The following is a 16,966-nucleotide window of genomic DNA, read 5'->3' as shown; positions in this document are numbered from 1 at the left end:
CAGAATCCTTCCCTTGGAATGGGGTGGAAATGGAGATTTTGCAGTATCCTTTCCCTGCCATGCCAACCAAGCCACACCCACCAAGCCACACCATGCCCCCCAAGCCACACCCACAGAACCGGTAGTTAAAATATTTGAATTTCACCACTGATCTATCATCTATCTATCTACTATATCTATCATCATCATCATCATCATCATCATCATCATCTATTAACTTGTATGCTTCCACAGAACTAATGCAAAGGTAGCAAACATTTCACTTCAGCACAAACATTAAATCAGTGCTACACATAAATGCTATCAAAAAGTTCCATAAAATCCTTGAGAAAAGAAATGAGATATGATGGTTTCTAGACCATATAACGAGTTTTGATGTTTGTACCATCAAATAAAATATTCCAGAAAAACTATGTGCTTCTAGCTTCAAATGAAATATTTTTTAAAAAAAAATATCTATATTTAACACTTCTGGAAGAGAGAAGTTTAACCAAGTTACACAGGACAAGCTAGTAAGTATAACCAAGGAACAATTTCTTGAAAAGACATCAGAAGAAGAAGATATTTCACAAGAGGCCTTTAAAAATCAACAGTGATCCATCTTATCACAGGTGCACCTTATTCAACATTTTCTTACATCCAGGTTACCTTTGGCAATTTCTGCACCAAATGCGTAGGCTCCCAAAAAAAATAGTCTCTTGGGAATATTCTCCTGTTTACACATTGGGCATCTTGCCTGACTGTCAGCATTTATTTAATCTGCATTTAAGTCTCCTAGGCTGCACCTGCATTTAAGTCTCCCGAGTCTGTCAAACTAATAATCTACCTGACATCTTCTCTGTCTGTTGTTCAATTCCTTGTTTTTATAGCTACTCCTCTCTGTAGTCGCCGTAAAGTCAACATTTTATGCAAGATGACCTTGAGGGAAAACTCCTTTGCTATATAACCAACTCCATAAATTCACATTCCCTACTTAATTCCTCTATTATCTTTTGTCAATTTATAAAGGTAAAGTTTCCTTTGGATAAGTTTGATTCTGAATGATTACCTGGACACACAAGGGGCTGTTTTGCTCAATAAAAATGCAGAGATGGTTCACCACTGGCTTTCTTCTGAGATGGTGTTTTTTGTTTTTGTTTTTTCAACTCTAATTGCCAATTGGTACAAGAAGCCAGATAAACATTCCTTCTATCATCAAATGATATCTGGCAGTGTTGGGATTCAAAAATTTTTACTACCGGTTCTGTGGGCGTGGCTTGGTGGGCTGGGCATGGCTTGGTGGGTGTGGCAGGGGAAGGATACTGTAAAACAGAGGTCTTCAAACTTGGCAGCTTTAAGACTTGTGGACTTCAATTCCCAGAATTCTCCAGCCAGCTATGCTATGACTTCAACATCTTCATCAATGACTTGGACGAGGGGATAGATGGGGAACTCATCAAATTTGCAGATGACACCAAGCTGGCAGGAATATTCAACACTCCAGAAGATAGGCTCAAAATACAGAAGGATCTTGACAGACTTGAACATTGGGCACTATCTAACAAAATGAAATTCAACAGCGAAAAAAGTAAGGTTCTATATTTAGGCAAGAAAAACACAATGCATAGGTATTGTATATGTGGTACGTTGCTCAATAGTAGTAACTGTGAGAGGGATCTTGGAGTCCTAGTGGACAACCATTTAGATATGAACCAGCAGTGTGCAGCAGCTGCCAAAAACACCAACATAGTTCTGGGCTACATAAACAGGGATAGAAGCAAGATCACATGAAGTGTTAATACCACTTTATAGTGCCTTGGTAAGGCCACACTTGGAATATTTCATTCAGTTTTGGTCGCCACGATGTAAAAAAGATGTTGAAACTCTAGAAAGAGTGCAGAGAAGAGCAACAAAGATGATTAGGGGACTGGAGGCTAAAACATATGAAGAACAGTTGCAGGATCTGGGTATGTCTAGTTTGATGAAGAGAAGGACTAGGGGAGACATGATAGCAGTGTTCCAATATCTCAGGGGTTGCCACAAAGAAGAAGGAGTCAAACTATTCTTCAAAGCACCGGGTGGAATGGGTGGAAACTAATCAAGGAGAGAAGCAACTTAGATCTAAGGAGAAATTTCCTGACAGTTAGAACAATTAATAAGTGGAACAACTTGCCTGCAGAAGTTGTGAACGTCCCAACACTGGAAATTTTTAAGAAGATGTTGGATAACCATTAGTCTGAAGTGGTGTAGGGTTTCCTGCCTGGGCAGGGGGTCAGACTAGAAGACCTCCAAGGTCCCTTCCAATTCTGTTATTCTATTCTATTCTATTCTATTCTATTCTATTCTATTCTATTCTATTCTATTCTATTCTAAATAGTGATAAGAAAAGTCATAAAATGGGGCAAAATTCACTTAGCTGTTTTGCTTAACAACATACATTTTGCGCTCAATTGTGGTTGTAATTTGATGACTACCCCAGGGGTGGGTTCCACTTACCTTTACTATCGGTTCGCAACGGAAGCTTCTGCGCATGCGAAGATCATCAATGATGATGTCCGGGCGGGTGAGCGGAGCCTCCCACTGCTTTTACTACTGGTTCTATAGAACCGGACAGAACAGGAGCAACCCATCACTGGATTACCCATAAGTAATGTATATCCAAAGCTAAGGAAAAAGAAAATATAACATGCTCATCTCCTCCAAACTGAAGGAATCCAGGTTTTTTTTAGACCCATAAAAAATGCTGAAGGCCTTTCCTGGGCCATCATTTCAGGTAGCTGTTTGGTGAAAAAGATAATAAGATAAAAAGATAAAATGTGTGGCACACTTGTTTATTACAACTTTTATGCAGCTTTAAATTGACTGACTAAGTGGCTTACGAGTCAGTAATAAATATAACAGTTATGATAAAATAATACAGTAATCATTAATAAATATACTAGTATAACCCTGTGAGAGTTCTTTGTTTTCAAAAACCGGATACACCGCAGCATAACAAGTCTGTATACAATGCTTTATTGTGGCATACCAACAACAGGCTATTTATTTATTTATTTATTTATTTATTTATTTGGTCAAATTTATATGCCGCCCTTCTCCCGAAGGACTCGGGGCGGCTCACAAAGGATTAAAACCGTAGAACAGTAAAACTAAATTAATTTAGATTAATTAAAAATACAACAATTAAAACCCATATTAAAACCAATCTAAAAACAACCCGCAGGTCAAGCGATTTGTTTAAAAAGCCACGTCTTTTATTGCTCTGCAAGTTGATGTTGCCATGTAAATTTGTGTCCAATACTCAGTCCTTTCTACTCATATCTTTAATGATGGTGATAATGATGTTATCCATTCAGTCATGTCCGACTCTTGGTGATTTTATGAGCCAGGTTTCTCCACATCTTCCAATCTTGCACTACTTCTTTGAGTTATTCTATGCTCTGGCTGGTGTCAGCTCTGATGGTGTCCAGCCACCGTGTTCTTTGATGGCCTTGTTTCTTTTTACAGCTAGCTCTTCCAAACATAATTGCTTTCTCCGGCGAATTCCCTCACATGACTTGGCCAAATTAAGTGAGCCACAGTTTTATGATTTTACCTTCTAGTCACCTGTCTTGGGTTATGTGCTCTAATACTGGCTTATTAGTCACCTTTGCTTTGCCTGTTGCTCAGCGTATCTTTAATACTCAGTCACAAAGTTGGTAAAGTAGCATACAGCCTTTGCCTCCTTCCAAAAAGTTCTTGCACCGGTTGGGATGAGATGCTGCCTCAGTGAGGTTCCCCTTTTTAGTTTCTACCAAGCTCAAAGTCAAGCTCCAAGCTCTGCTTTTAAGCAGTGTTGCTTTGGAGCATTACAACTGAGCTCTGGAGCCAAACTTCAGAGAGAAATCCCACTAGAATACACAGCTTATCATAGCTTGTGGCCGGGCAGTTGACTGATAGTCCTCTTGCCTGCTTGTAATGTTTGTAAATCTCCAGACATCAACTCCTGCTTCCCTGTTTCCTTGCTCCTTTCTTATCTCCTTTTGTCCTACAACACTCCCCACATAAACTCATACACATACTGTCTTAGCATTCACTTTTGTACGCTAAGGGCAGTGGTGAAATCCTGCCAGTTCTGTCCGGCTCGCACAAATCGGTAGCGCCACCGGCGTGTGGTTCAGTGAATTGGTAGCAGAGGCAGCATAAGCTCCACCCACCCACCCGGACGTCATTACTTCCTGGTTTTTAACCCTCTGCGCATGAGCAAAGCCTCCTGCACATTCACAGAGGGTAAAATATCGCACATGATGATGGCGGCACGCGCACTTCCGAACTGGTAGGGAAGGTAAGTAGAGTTCACCAGTGGCTAAGGGCCTGGGTGAAGTAAGGCTACTCTGGACATCAGCACATCCCTGAAAATGCCAGGGTATGGCTGAAATGAGGCCTAGACATTCATTTGGACCCCCTTTGCTGTGAGATTACTAGTACAGAAATGTCTTACAAAGTGAAAAAGGAACAATTTTAAGCAGACTCCACAGGATATCAGTGAGGGCAAATGAACCCTTTCCTCTGGAGGTTGTAAATCAGTGTTGCAGAGTTAAACAAACAATATTGAGTTAAATGGACTCAAATGCAGAAACATCTACCCTGGAGCAAACATTAGGAATGTTACAAGTTCATTTAATAAGAGGTCAGCTTCGTGAACTATTCAGATTTAGACCACAAATGGGCATCATATACCAGACATGTCACTGGAAGACAAAAATCATTAAACTGTGTCTGACTTATTTTGGCCATGTCATGTGGGGGAATTCACTGAGGAAAGCAACCCAACAAGACAGGCACAGAGGATAATTAGAACTGCAGAAAAAACAATTGCTACCAACCTGCCTTCCATTGAGGACCTGTATACTGCACAAGTCAAAAAGAGGGCTGTGAAAATATTTACAGACCCCCTCGTATCCTGGACAAAAACTATTTCAACTCCTACCCTCAAAACGATGCTATAGAGCACTGTACACCAGAACAACTAGACACAAGAACAGTTTTTTCCCAAACGCCATCACTCTGCTAAACAAATAATTCCCTCAACATTGTCAAACTAGTTACTAAGTCTGTATTACTATTAATCTTCTCATTGTTCCTATCACCCATCTCCTCCCACTTATGACTGTATGACTGTAACCTTGTTGCTGGTATCCTTACGATTTATATTGACTGTTTTCTAATAGGATTTGATTGCTTATTTGTTCCCTGTGACTATCATTAAGTGTTGTACCTTATGATTCTTGACGAATGTATCTTTTCTTTTATGTACACCGAGAGCGTATGCACCAAGACAAATTCCTTGTGTGTCCAAACACACTTGGCCAATAAAGAAGTCTATTCTATTCTGTTCTATGTTTAGAAGAGTTAGCGGTAAAAGGAAAACAGGCTGCCAAAGAACAGAATGGCTGGACACTATCAAAGCTGACACAAGCCAGAGCATAGAGCAACTCAAAGAAATAGCACAAGATTAGAGAAGACATGGATAGACCTCGGCCAAGAGTCAGTCACAACTGAATGGATAAGATCATTACCATTCATCACAGGCATCTTACCACTTATCTCTTCTCTGATTCTTTTTCAAAATCTGTAATAAAGGAGTCTGAACCTGAAAGAGACTGCATGAAAAGCATATGATCTATGAGAACCTGCAATCCATCACATGTTCAAGTTTTGTTCACTTTTTTAAAAAAAAGATACAAGAAAGAATCCTAACCTGCTGTAGAACTATCTATGCATGGCCTCCCTTTCTTGGCTCCTGTCCTGCTACTGATTCAAAGGCTAATGTTGGTAAATTGAGAATAATGATGAGATCAGCGGTTAATTAAATATGAACATAAATCTATTTTGTGTTAGAAGATTTTAACACAGTTAATCTGACTTATATTTGGTGTATTACTTGAGCAATTGGCCAAAAAGTAAGAGGAGTTCCTCATCATCACAGCGAGTACTTTAAGGTACTATGACAAATCCCTCTTTATAAAATTAGAATGGTTGCAAGAATTGTCATATTGACCCTTAATATTAGATAACGTAAAATATCTAATAAATAATTAAGTGACAACATCAGTTTATTGAAAGAGCCCTTGGTGTTGTCTAACTTACAGTATCCTTCAACCATTAAGTGAGTTTGCAGCTTCCAGCTGTGGTGCATCATACCAGTTTTTCATCAATATGGAAGAACCATATATATCTCCTTTATAAAAAGGGGGAAAATTATATTCTTGTTCTTTACCTTTAGCAGTGAAGTCTAGAGTCAGTATTGTGACAGATGAGATCCATGTTTGTGTGAATCAGTCCTAAGATTTTTAACAAAGGAAACAGTGATGCTTAGATTCTTTGACATTATTGTTCAGGATGGATGGATGGATGGATGGATGATAGATAGATATAGATAGTTTTGTTCATTGTATATACACTTTAAATCCCTTATAAAGCAATTGGAATAAATCTAATTCAGATAGTATTCTTCTATGTAGGCATATTATTTGAGATTCCATGCCACAGATATCATGATTTTTCTGTGCAGCAATTACATTTTTTGGATTTTGAAAATCCCTAGCATTAGTTGGTAATATGTAACTACTAGAACCAAAAAAAGAGAATCCCAGTTCCCACAAATATTAATATTCCTGTTGAGGAGCTCAGAGCAAGAAACGAGAATTGTTGATAGTACTTTGATGAATGATTAGAATGGAAGGGAAACTTCTTTTCTTTCTTCAAAGTAAGTCCACGGCTCTTTCTAACTATAGAAATTTTTCAATATATTTTAATCCACATCAAGAATCATTATTGTTAGCTACTCTTTTTTTGTTACTTTGGGGTTGATTTTGGAGTGCAGGTTTTTTTATTTCCTATCTGTATGGCTTAAACGTTTGCCACATTTTAAAGATAATTTTAGATAGCTTTTTAAATAGTTATCAAGCTACCCTTAAATTTCTACCTGTCCCTTTTTTCCCTTTAAGATTTCCAATATTTGTTTAAATTTTATTTATTTTTGGCTGTCCCTCATCCCAAGGATTCTAGAATGATGTAGAAAGAGCAATTTATTGAAACAGCAAAACCAGGATGAATCCATCACTCCCTTAACCAATTTTGTTCTGTCCCTCTAAAATATAATCATGGCAACTTACATGGAAGTTACTTACCCAGCAATAAATAACAGAAATCACAACTGGCAACAACCAACCATCATTTATAAGCAGCGGTAGCAGCAAACATATCTTTAAAAGCAGCGGTCTCTTTCAAGCTTTGTTCCTGCTTCCTATTGAGAGTCCATGCTTTGACCTTCCCCAGCAATCATCAGGCCATTAAAAAGGCAATGATTTACTTGCCCACACAGTAGCTGTGTAGGGAGCCCCTCCACCCTGTCCCCCTTTAGTATCAGCCAGGCACTTCATAAGCCTGCTCCATTCATCATTAGTGGGATTTGTGCTGTAAAATGGGAAAGCTGCATTACCAAGTCTAATTACAAGCCAGGAGGACAAAGTGTTGTGTGTCTCCACATCACAGTGGAATTAGTGGAATTAGAAGTCAAGGCAGATGAGAAGAGAGCGGGCTTTTAATTAAGCAGTGACAGCTCCTTTTCACAGAGAGACTACAATTTAATTTAAACATTCTCACGGCAAGAGCACAGGGGTCACACGGCTTCCCCAATGCAAGAAATTTCAGCTTTGGTGATCGGGAAAGAGAACAGAACTGTTGCTGCTTCACACCAAGGTTGGATTTTGTTGGGTTTGTTCTTTTCAGCTCGGATGGTCTTGTGCCTCCCTTTCCACCGAGCTCAGCTTGAGTTAAAGGAAATGTAGTTCCAAACTTTAAAGTATGTCAGCTTTCACTTGATTCCGATCCATCACGTACTGAGTTGGTGCGTCAAACATTTGAGCAAAGGATTACTTGTTGATGATATCAAAGTAGGGATTAGACACCTGTATGATCACAGACTTGCTCCCAAAACTGATGACTTCTCAATGAAACCTCTAGAATGAAAACCAAGAGGTAGAAATGGAGTGATCTTAATTGCTTGTGGAGTTACCCCATTTGTACTGTTGAGAGAACTGAGTAAGTTATTTAAGGTAATGGAAAGCAATGGCAGTCATGTCTCTGGCTAGTCAGCACTGACAAAACACATGCAGAGAGACATTTTCAGTGCGAGCCACTATCTGCTAACGGTTTTTATGCGAACAGGCTAATTATAAAACCAAAGTACTGTGGGAATTTCAAATTACAGCTATAATGCCTTATATAATTGCTTCATATTTAATTAAAGAAGAAGTGTGCATTTTTGGAAAGAGGATAAGTCTTGGATAAAAGACTTCTAAAGTCATTTGCAGGGAGAAAAAAATAAAAATAAGAATGGCACTTGGAGTATTTCATGCTGGTCCACATCATACGTTAGCAGGCCTGATATTTACCATCTATAGATGCTTCTGCTCCATGAGGGAATCCATGTGGCTGCACTAGAATTTATATTGCTCACAGAGAAATGACTTAACCCGTTGGCCTTATCGAAAAGAAAATCTCAGGGTCAATGGAAACAGTCCTCTAGAGAGGACCGTGCCAGCCATAGAGTCTTTTCATGTAATTGGGCTCATCTATTTAAGCCTATATTTTGACAAGTTACACGGAAATTCAACTGCTTGGAAATGGTTTTCAGTGGCAAACAAGAAGGGAAAAAAGTGAATTGAAAAGTCCTGAGTGTAAGTAAATATTTTATAGTCAACAGCCCGACACATATTGGACATGATCCTTTGTCAAGGGCACTGAAAGACAAAATGATATAAACAACTCACAAAATTTATTTGTCTGTAAAAAAAACTATTTATTTGCCCGATGAAGACAATAATAATAATAATAGTAAAAAAAAATCCACATCATTACATTGTTTACTATGTAAAAAAATACATTAATGCTGTCATATTACTTGCCTAGCTTGTAAAATACTGAAACGAGAGAGAGTGAGGGAGAGAGAGAGAGGGAGGGAGGGAGAGAGAGAGAGAGAGAGAGGGAATCTTGAAGATGTAGCTTCTTTGCGGAAGATCTACTTGAAGTATGCAAACACATACTTTCAGGAAAAACACATATTTTCCTGAATAAAGTGTACACAAATATTCCCTGCATCTTTAATGCCACATTTTGGAGTGAAAAACAACATGGAATAATAGTGTATATTTTAAAGTGACAAAAACTGAAAAAAGTGGACTGTGGATAGAATTTTTTCTAAAAGATATTTTTTATGGACCACAAACCACTTCATCAGTTGTATGGAGTATTTTCTTGAAACTAGGAAATGGTAGATAGCTGGAAAATGAGAGAGAAGTCGAAATACAGAAATTGCAGACAGTGAAAATTGCCTATAGGTTGTGGTTGTTATCAATCCCCAAATGTAAAAGGGTCTCTCATGCACAGCTTATCTGGCTCACCACATTTTGAATATATGAAATTATGTCCCTCACTTTCTGAGGGTTTATAGATCAATTACATTCAGAGAATAAAACTACATAATTGTATCACTGGAGAATCCTACCTGCTTTGCTGATTGCAACACTCTGGCTTTTCACTGGACTCTTTTGAAAATGGCCAGAAATACCATGCAACGTACAGATAATCATCAGTTTATGACTACAACTGAGTCCAAAATTTATGTTGCTAAACAAGACATTTGTTAAGTGAATTTGTCCTCCTTCTGCAACTTTTCTTGCCACAATTGTTAAGTGGATCACTGCAGGTGTTAAATTAGTAGGGTAACACAATTGTTAAGTGAATCTGGAGCTTCCCCGCTGACTTTGGTTATCAAAAGGTTGCAAAAGGTAATCACATGACTCATGACACTGCATCCGTCATAAATACATGCCAGTTGCCAAGTATCCAAATTTTAACCATGTGACCATGGGGAATCCTAAAGATTATAGTCTATAGATGTTTTCTCATCCCTCTTTGTGGCTCATGCAGTATGCAGGTCCTCAATGGAAGGCAACTTGGTTGCAATTATTTTTTTCTGCAATCCTAGCCATCTGTCTGTACCTATCCTGTTTGGTTAGGGTTAGGGTTAGGGTTAGGGTTAGGATTAGGGTTAGGGGTTAGGGGTTAGGGTTAGGGTTAGGGTTAGGGTTAGGGTTAGGGTTAGGGTTAGGGTTAGGGTCAAACCAGACAGTTATAGAAGTACAAATGACAGACTCAATAATTCCCTTGTAGAGCTCCTTGGGCGTCTGAGCTTATATTATTAACAAAGAAGTATTCCAAAAGAGTTTCTCCCGCAAGCTACATAATATTGTTTCACACAGAAGACTCCAACTTGCAGGTCATATTCTTCACATGGTGAACAATCAAATCCCCAAGCTGGCAATGAGATGATGCTTTCCCGATACCAAAAAAAACAAGTGAACACTCTCAAAATACATGGCGAAGAATGTTCATGGAAGACTTAAAGGCTCTAAACATCAAATGGGAAGATGCTGAAGTACTCGCCCAAGAGCAGAAATGCTAGAAATCCTTTAATGCCCAATATGCTAAGTAGCATGGGATGATCTAATATTAATAAATGACCATGGGGATGCAGCAATGGTCGTAAGTGTGAAAATCAGACATAAGTCACTTTTTTCAGTGCTGTTGTAACTTTGAATGGTCACTAAATGAATGGTTATAAGTCAAAAACTACCTGTATTTGTTTCTGGGAGATGCACAGTGGTGGGCTGGCCCCGGTTTGGACTGGATCACAAGAACCGGTAGTAAAACCAGTGGGAGGCTCTGCCCACCGACTCCGACGTCATCAGGAAGCTTTTGCGCATGCGCAGAAGCATGCACACAACCCCGTTGCAAACCAATAGTAAAGGTAAGTAAAACCCACCCCTGGAGATGCATCAATTCAGGAAGCTTGCCTAGACTCCCTTTCTCCCTGTAACCTGCTAGTTATAAGTGCACAGAGGACCTGGCTGTTTTCATAATAATTGAATGGTATGTTTGGGAGTAACAGTCAGTGTTAGTCAGCTGGAAGTGGTATTTTTATTTTTTTAAATAGAAAAATATGCTTTCATATTGGTTGTTTTTTTTTTTTAATTCGTGTTAGCCTCCCAGAGACAAATTGGCAAAATGGGTGGCCATAAAAATTGAAATAAATAAATAAAAATAATAGAAGTCAGGTTAGCTGGGGTAGCCTTCATTCCATTCCATCAACAATAACTGTTATCTCAAGTGGGGCTTATCATCATCCGCTTATTTTAACTCCTGCCAGCAATGTTGTGCCATAAATTTATAATGCTACAATTTTTATTTTATTATGAACCAACCTTATGGTGCAATTTTGTGCATATTTACAGTATTAACCGTGGTTAATTCTCTAAGCTATGCAGATATGATTATAGCTAATGCTGGCCAAGACTCTTTTTTTTTTTCCTGTTTGGATAAAAAACAAAATGGGCTCCCTTCCTATTTTATAGAGATAATTTACTGGATTAACAATAATTCAGTCCTGGTAATATAACTGAATTGTTTATGAATGATTTTATGATTCTCACTGAGAACAACAGAATTTATGAGGCAGAGACAGATCACATAATGCCAAGAACTCTTTTTCAGTAGATGGAAACATTTATTGGGACTATTTCTTTTGCCCTCTCATGGGTCAGAACTTTCCAAGACAATCCTTTATTTCTGCTTATCAGCCAACCCTTGAACATTTTAACATTTCTTCAATTCTATGTATTTTCTTTTTTTTATTTTTTCTACTGTAGTTTATATCTGAAAAGATATAATTTTTATTTATATATGCAGAGTGCTTAGTTTTAAATTTCTTTCTGTTCTTTCTTCTGAATCTGTTATAACATATTCACTGCTTAAGCAGCTGATGCCTTACAATAAAACAGGGACTACCAATATCAGTTATGGTAAAGCTAAAGGTTCCGAATAACAATTTCCATTTGTTGTTAACAGAGAATGGGAAATTCTTTCCCGGCCCATCCTCGTAATGCATCCACCTCCAAAGGGCGGAGGTGCCAAACCGACGGATGCTGCTAGTCAACATATCAGCCGGAATGAGACCCCGGCAACAAAAAAGTTGCTTCTCCCTCACGACCTTCAGTTAATCTAGAGCCACGTGATGCAGGTGTTATGGGAGAAAAACATATTTTCTTTATTTTTAATGATAACCATATAGCCGTGATGGCAAAACTATGGTACGCGTAGCCATATTGGTGGGCACACGAGCCCAGCTGATTTTCGGGCCTTCTCAGCCCATCAGAAGTAGGGAAACAGGCTGTTTCCTGCCTCTGGAGGACTTCGGGGGGTGATGGGGAAGGCCAGTTTTTCTCTCTCCCCAGCCTCCAAAGCCTTTCTAGGAGTCTGGGGAGGGTGAAAATGACCTTCCCCACACACACCCCAGAGGCCCGCTGGAGACCAGAAATGGCCCATTTGCCAACTTCTGGTGGGACTGGAAGTTGGCAAATGGGCCATTTTCGGCCTCCGGAGGGCCTCTGGGGGGATGGGAAAAGCCGTTTTCTCCTTCCCCAGACTCCTAGAAAGGCTCTGGAGAGCCAAAAATGGGCCTTCCAGTCCCACTGGAAGTTGGCAAACAGACTGTTTTTGGCCTCTGGAGGGCCTCTGGGGGGGGCTGTTTTCACCCTCCCAGACTCCTAGAAAGGCTCTGGAGGCTGGGGAGAGCAAAAAATGGGCCTACCGTGCCATTGTGTGCCAGGAGCGTAGGGAGTGGGGGGGGTCGTGTGCGCATGCGCAGGGGCAAGGCGCATAGAATTAAGGGTGTGTGCATGCACGCGCATGACACACACACCTGCTCCTAGCATGCGATGGCAAAAAGGTTAGCCATCACTGCCATATAGAGTCATGTACATGATACAGGCAGCTACATAAATCAATTAAACAAACAAAACAAAAAAACAAAAAAAACTATGTAAATTAGCTCTTCTTTTATCAAAACAGGATTCTAAATAACTGTGTGTTTAGCCTGTAAGATTAAGATGTCTCTGGACAGTGAGAGAAGAGTTTCTGAACCCCAACACAACCTTCTTCAACCCAGTGCTCTCCAGATCTATTGCATTTTCCACTCTCGGAATCCCTCACTGATCCGGCCTGAGACGGATCCCAGAATTCATGAACTGAACTGCTCCTATCTGAACTGCTTCGGAAATTGCTCCTATCTGTACACGCAGCAGTGGCAAGTGTTCATCATCAAAATCAAATGAATGAATGGGCTTGAAGCAATTTTGGATAAAGCAATTTTGTACGTTCTATTTCTATTGTAACTGAGGCTAATCAATTAATGTACTAATTTTAGACATTCTGCTGCTTGGAAACTTTTGAATTACCTAGATTTATTTTTATTGTTATGTATTCTAGCAACTATTTCCCATTATATAAATATTTTAATTGTCTGAACTTTTACTGGATGATTTTACTTTCAAATTCTGGCTTTGTAGGTTAGAGCAGAACACATTTCAATTAATCAATCAAGCAATCATCAATAGACTTCTTTCCTGGGACCACAACATAATCTAATAATCTAATAACCTTAAATCCAGATGAAGACTTTCAGAGGGAGCTGCCCTGGCATTTCAGTCTTGTCCTTGGGTTATCCTGGGAGAGGAGGAGAGCATGAGAAGAAACGTACCTGTAAAGTAACTTGCAGAGATTTTAAATCCAAAAGTAGTATGGTCAAAGGGCAATCCAGTGGATAACCATTGCAATAGAAACACTAGGTGAGCTGAACTACCAGAATAAAATCTTAAATTTAGTCCAAGGACAGTCCAGAGTTAAGTGGTTCTAAGCGCTAGATTGATCATCAGTCAAGAGTGCCTTGATGCAAATAAAGATCAAGGTCACAGATGTTTCTCTAGTATAGGGCTGCTGTGAGCTCCAGATGTTCATGCACCAAATTGAAGAGGGCCTCCCTTATACCTTTTAGACTTAATCATTATAGCTAAATACACAAAGACATTATTTATTTTCCCACTTTTTTGTGCCATTGGGGAGAAAATAGCTTTAAAACAGAAAGAAGATCTACTTAGGAACCCTAATAATTTGCCAATCAACACTTCTTACTTGGACAATACACAGATCAGTCCATCTATTTTCCAGATGTGGGATGATGAATTGTGCTTCCCAGGGGTGAGTTCTACTTATCTTTACTACCGGTTCGCAGCGGGGCCACGCGGATGCTCTTCTGCGCATGTGCAGAAACGTTTTGATGATGTTGGGGTTGGTGGGCGGAGCCTCCCACTGGTTTTACTATGGGTTCTATAGAACCGGTGTGAACCGGGGCAACCCACCACTGGTGCTCCCCTTTAAAGTGATGTCTTAAGTTCCGTGTTTGTATCTATACACCTAAATTTTAAGGCGTAGCCCCTTCTCTCTTTTTTGATGCTGTGTTTTTTTCAATAATGCAAAAATGCCATTTTACCTGAGAGGAAAGTACAACGTGTCCATCAGTAATATATTTGTTTAAAACTTTTATTTAAGAAATATGGGGACAAGCGCATCCAATTCATACATTTTAAGCCGTAATTCTTATTGTCTATCATAAGCGAAAACACCTTGGCCTTCCAATTCTCATCCATCACATAGTTCTGATCTTATTAAACAGACATCAATTAAGGTTTACAGCTTCTTTTGCCTTGGTCAGTTTGATGATCAATGGTCAATTTAGTTCACAGACATTCCAGACGCACCATTGAAAAAAGAAATCATGTTCAGCAATATTCAGACCAAGTTTTTTTTCAATGACTGGCACTTGGATTTGCTCCCTCTCTTCCCCATTTCCAGATCAGTGATCCCAGATGTTAGGCTGTAGTTTCCATGATTGCCAGGTCAAGAGTGAAAGGGATTAGGGAGAGTAGATTGGGAAACGCTGTTTAAGATTTTGTAAATGGTAAATTTGTTCATTATATATCAAGTCTTCTGAACTTCAATTTAGTCTGTTCTCTCTATCTCTACTAGGTGTTGATAGTCTGTCTGTCTGTCCAGGGATTACCAGCTAAGGGAGAGAGGGAGAAGCACCTTTTCAGTAATCCCACTCCTTCACATAGCCTGCTATCCTCATGAAAGATTTTCGGTTGTTCTATATCACATAGATGTGGCTATCACCTGCTATCCCACTTTCATAGGACATAGAATCATAGGGCTGGAAGGTACCTTGGAGGTCTACTAGTCCAGGGGTGGGCAATTGTGGCTCTTTTACAACCATTGCCCACCCCTGTACTAGTCCAACCTTCTGCCTAAGAAAGGAGTCATTATCCCATATAAATTTTTTATTATTAAACTTCACAACAGAATAAATGATAAGTGAAAGAGTTCAACCTCACTGTCTTTATATCATAACCACCTTCAGAATGGTTTTCTCTTGAAACCATACTCATTTGGAAGTAAGAATTGGAAACTCTCAGGAAAATAAATAATTAATCAAGAGAATTAATGGAGGCAAATTGTCTTACTGTGGTTCCATGATACGGTCATCGTTCTGAAATTGTTTCAGACTTGAAGTATAAAATCATGGTCAATTAGTTGTTATTATTTAGATTTACATCCCACATTTTTCCAAAAGGCAAAAGGCAACTTATTGGATGCTCTCCTATCATGCCTAACAAGCCAGTAATTTGGCAGAGTCCAAAGCATACTACCCTTTTGGCTTCTCCCATGAGAACTGAGCAATGGTCCATCTGTGTTGTACTATTCAGAAGAAGGAACAATACTACTTAAATACCAAAGGTGTTTCTAGTCCAATGTTGACAACGGACACTGTTGACATTGACTCCATTAATTTTGGTCTAATGAGATATAGCCTGATAAGTGGGACTCAACTGTCAAAAACTGGAAGATCAAGGTTTTTGTACTTTATATGATGCCAAAGGAGGGATACATACCATTCAGTCTTGAAAAGCTATCTCTGGTGTGCAATTTTCTTTTGAAATTGATTGTTTAAAGCAAATGTTGATGGTGTCTCAGCAATTGATCAGCATTTCTCCAGAGTTATTTTCAAATGCTTTCCTTTCTCTAAATTTTTCTTTTGATACATTAAATTAAGGGGATTCTGCTGCATTGAACTCAGGTGACCCTGAGGACACAGACAAACCTCCAAGTGGCTTCAATGACTCTCTAAAAGAATGCAAATGATCAGCTGTCTGCAAAGAGTATAAATCAGAGGTGGGTTCTACTTACCTTTACTACCGGTTTGCAACGGGGCCACGTGCGAATGCACAGAAGCGTTTTGATGACATCAGGGTCAGCGGGCGGAGCCTCCTGCTGGTTTTACTACCAGTTCTATAGAACTGGTGCGAACCGGGGGCAACCCACCACTAGTATAAATCCTTCCATTCCCCACCATCCAGTCAGAGCTGAAGAAGCTTGTTGTATAGAAGCGAAATGTCTTCAAAGAAAAACAAGAAAGCACCTTTGGAATGAGAAAATACCAACGCAAGATGAAGTTATTAAGAAAATAATGGAATGTGCTGAAATGAGTAAATTGACATTTGAAATCAGAGAACAACAAGATAAACAATATTATAAGACATGGGACTTATTTTATCAATGGTTAGACAAAAAAACATGGAAATGAAATATGATAGAGATTTTTATAATACAAGAATTGTAGAATTATATAAAATATAGCATAAAGATGTATTATTATTGGATCGATTTAGGATGATGAAATGAATGTTATAATATAAATTAACTCTAATTTTAGAATATTTTGTACAAAATGAGGGAAGAATAGCTACAGTCAAATAAATAATTAATGAGAATAACAATACAAAGATATATATTAGATCGATAATATGAGAATTTAGGTAAATTGTAAGTTATGAATATGGTGAAGACACAGAAAAGACTTGTAACCAACCAACGCACTGTGTGTAATTGAAGATGGCTTTATGTATTTATGTACGTTTGTTTAAAAATAAAAAAAAATTCAAAAAAACAAAAAAGCACCTTTGGGACAACCATGACCTGGATGGCTGAG

At 38.9% G+C, this 16,966-nt stretch overlaps 1 pseudogene; it reads right to left on the bottom strand.

The window, feature by feature from the left end:
• Positions 1 to 11,745: 11,745 nt before the first annotated feature.
• LOC148115555 (cytochrome c oxidase subunit 7C, mitochondrial pseudogene) lies at positions 11,746 to 12,022 on the bottom strand (annotated as a pseudogene).
• Between the last annotated feature and the right edge of the window lie 4,944 nt (positions 12,023 to 16,966).

The sequence above is a fragment of the Pantherophis guttatus genome, chromosome 2 (genome assembly GCF_059756535.1).
Source record: "Pantherophis guttatus breed Tessera chromosome 2, ASM5975653v1, whole genome shotgun sequence".
Classification (NCBI taxonomy): Eukaryota; Metazoa; Chordata; class Lepidosauria; order Squamata; family Colubridae; genus Pantherophis; species Pantherophis guttatus.
Note: the sequence above shows the minus strand (reverse complement) of the source record. Positions and strands in the feature narration are given on the sequence as shown.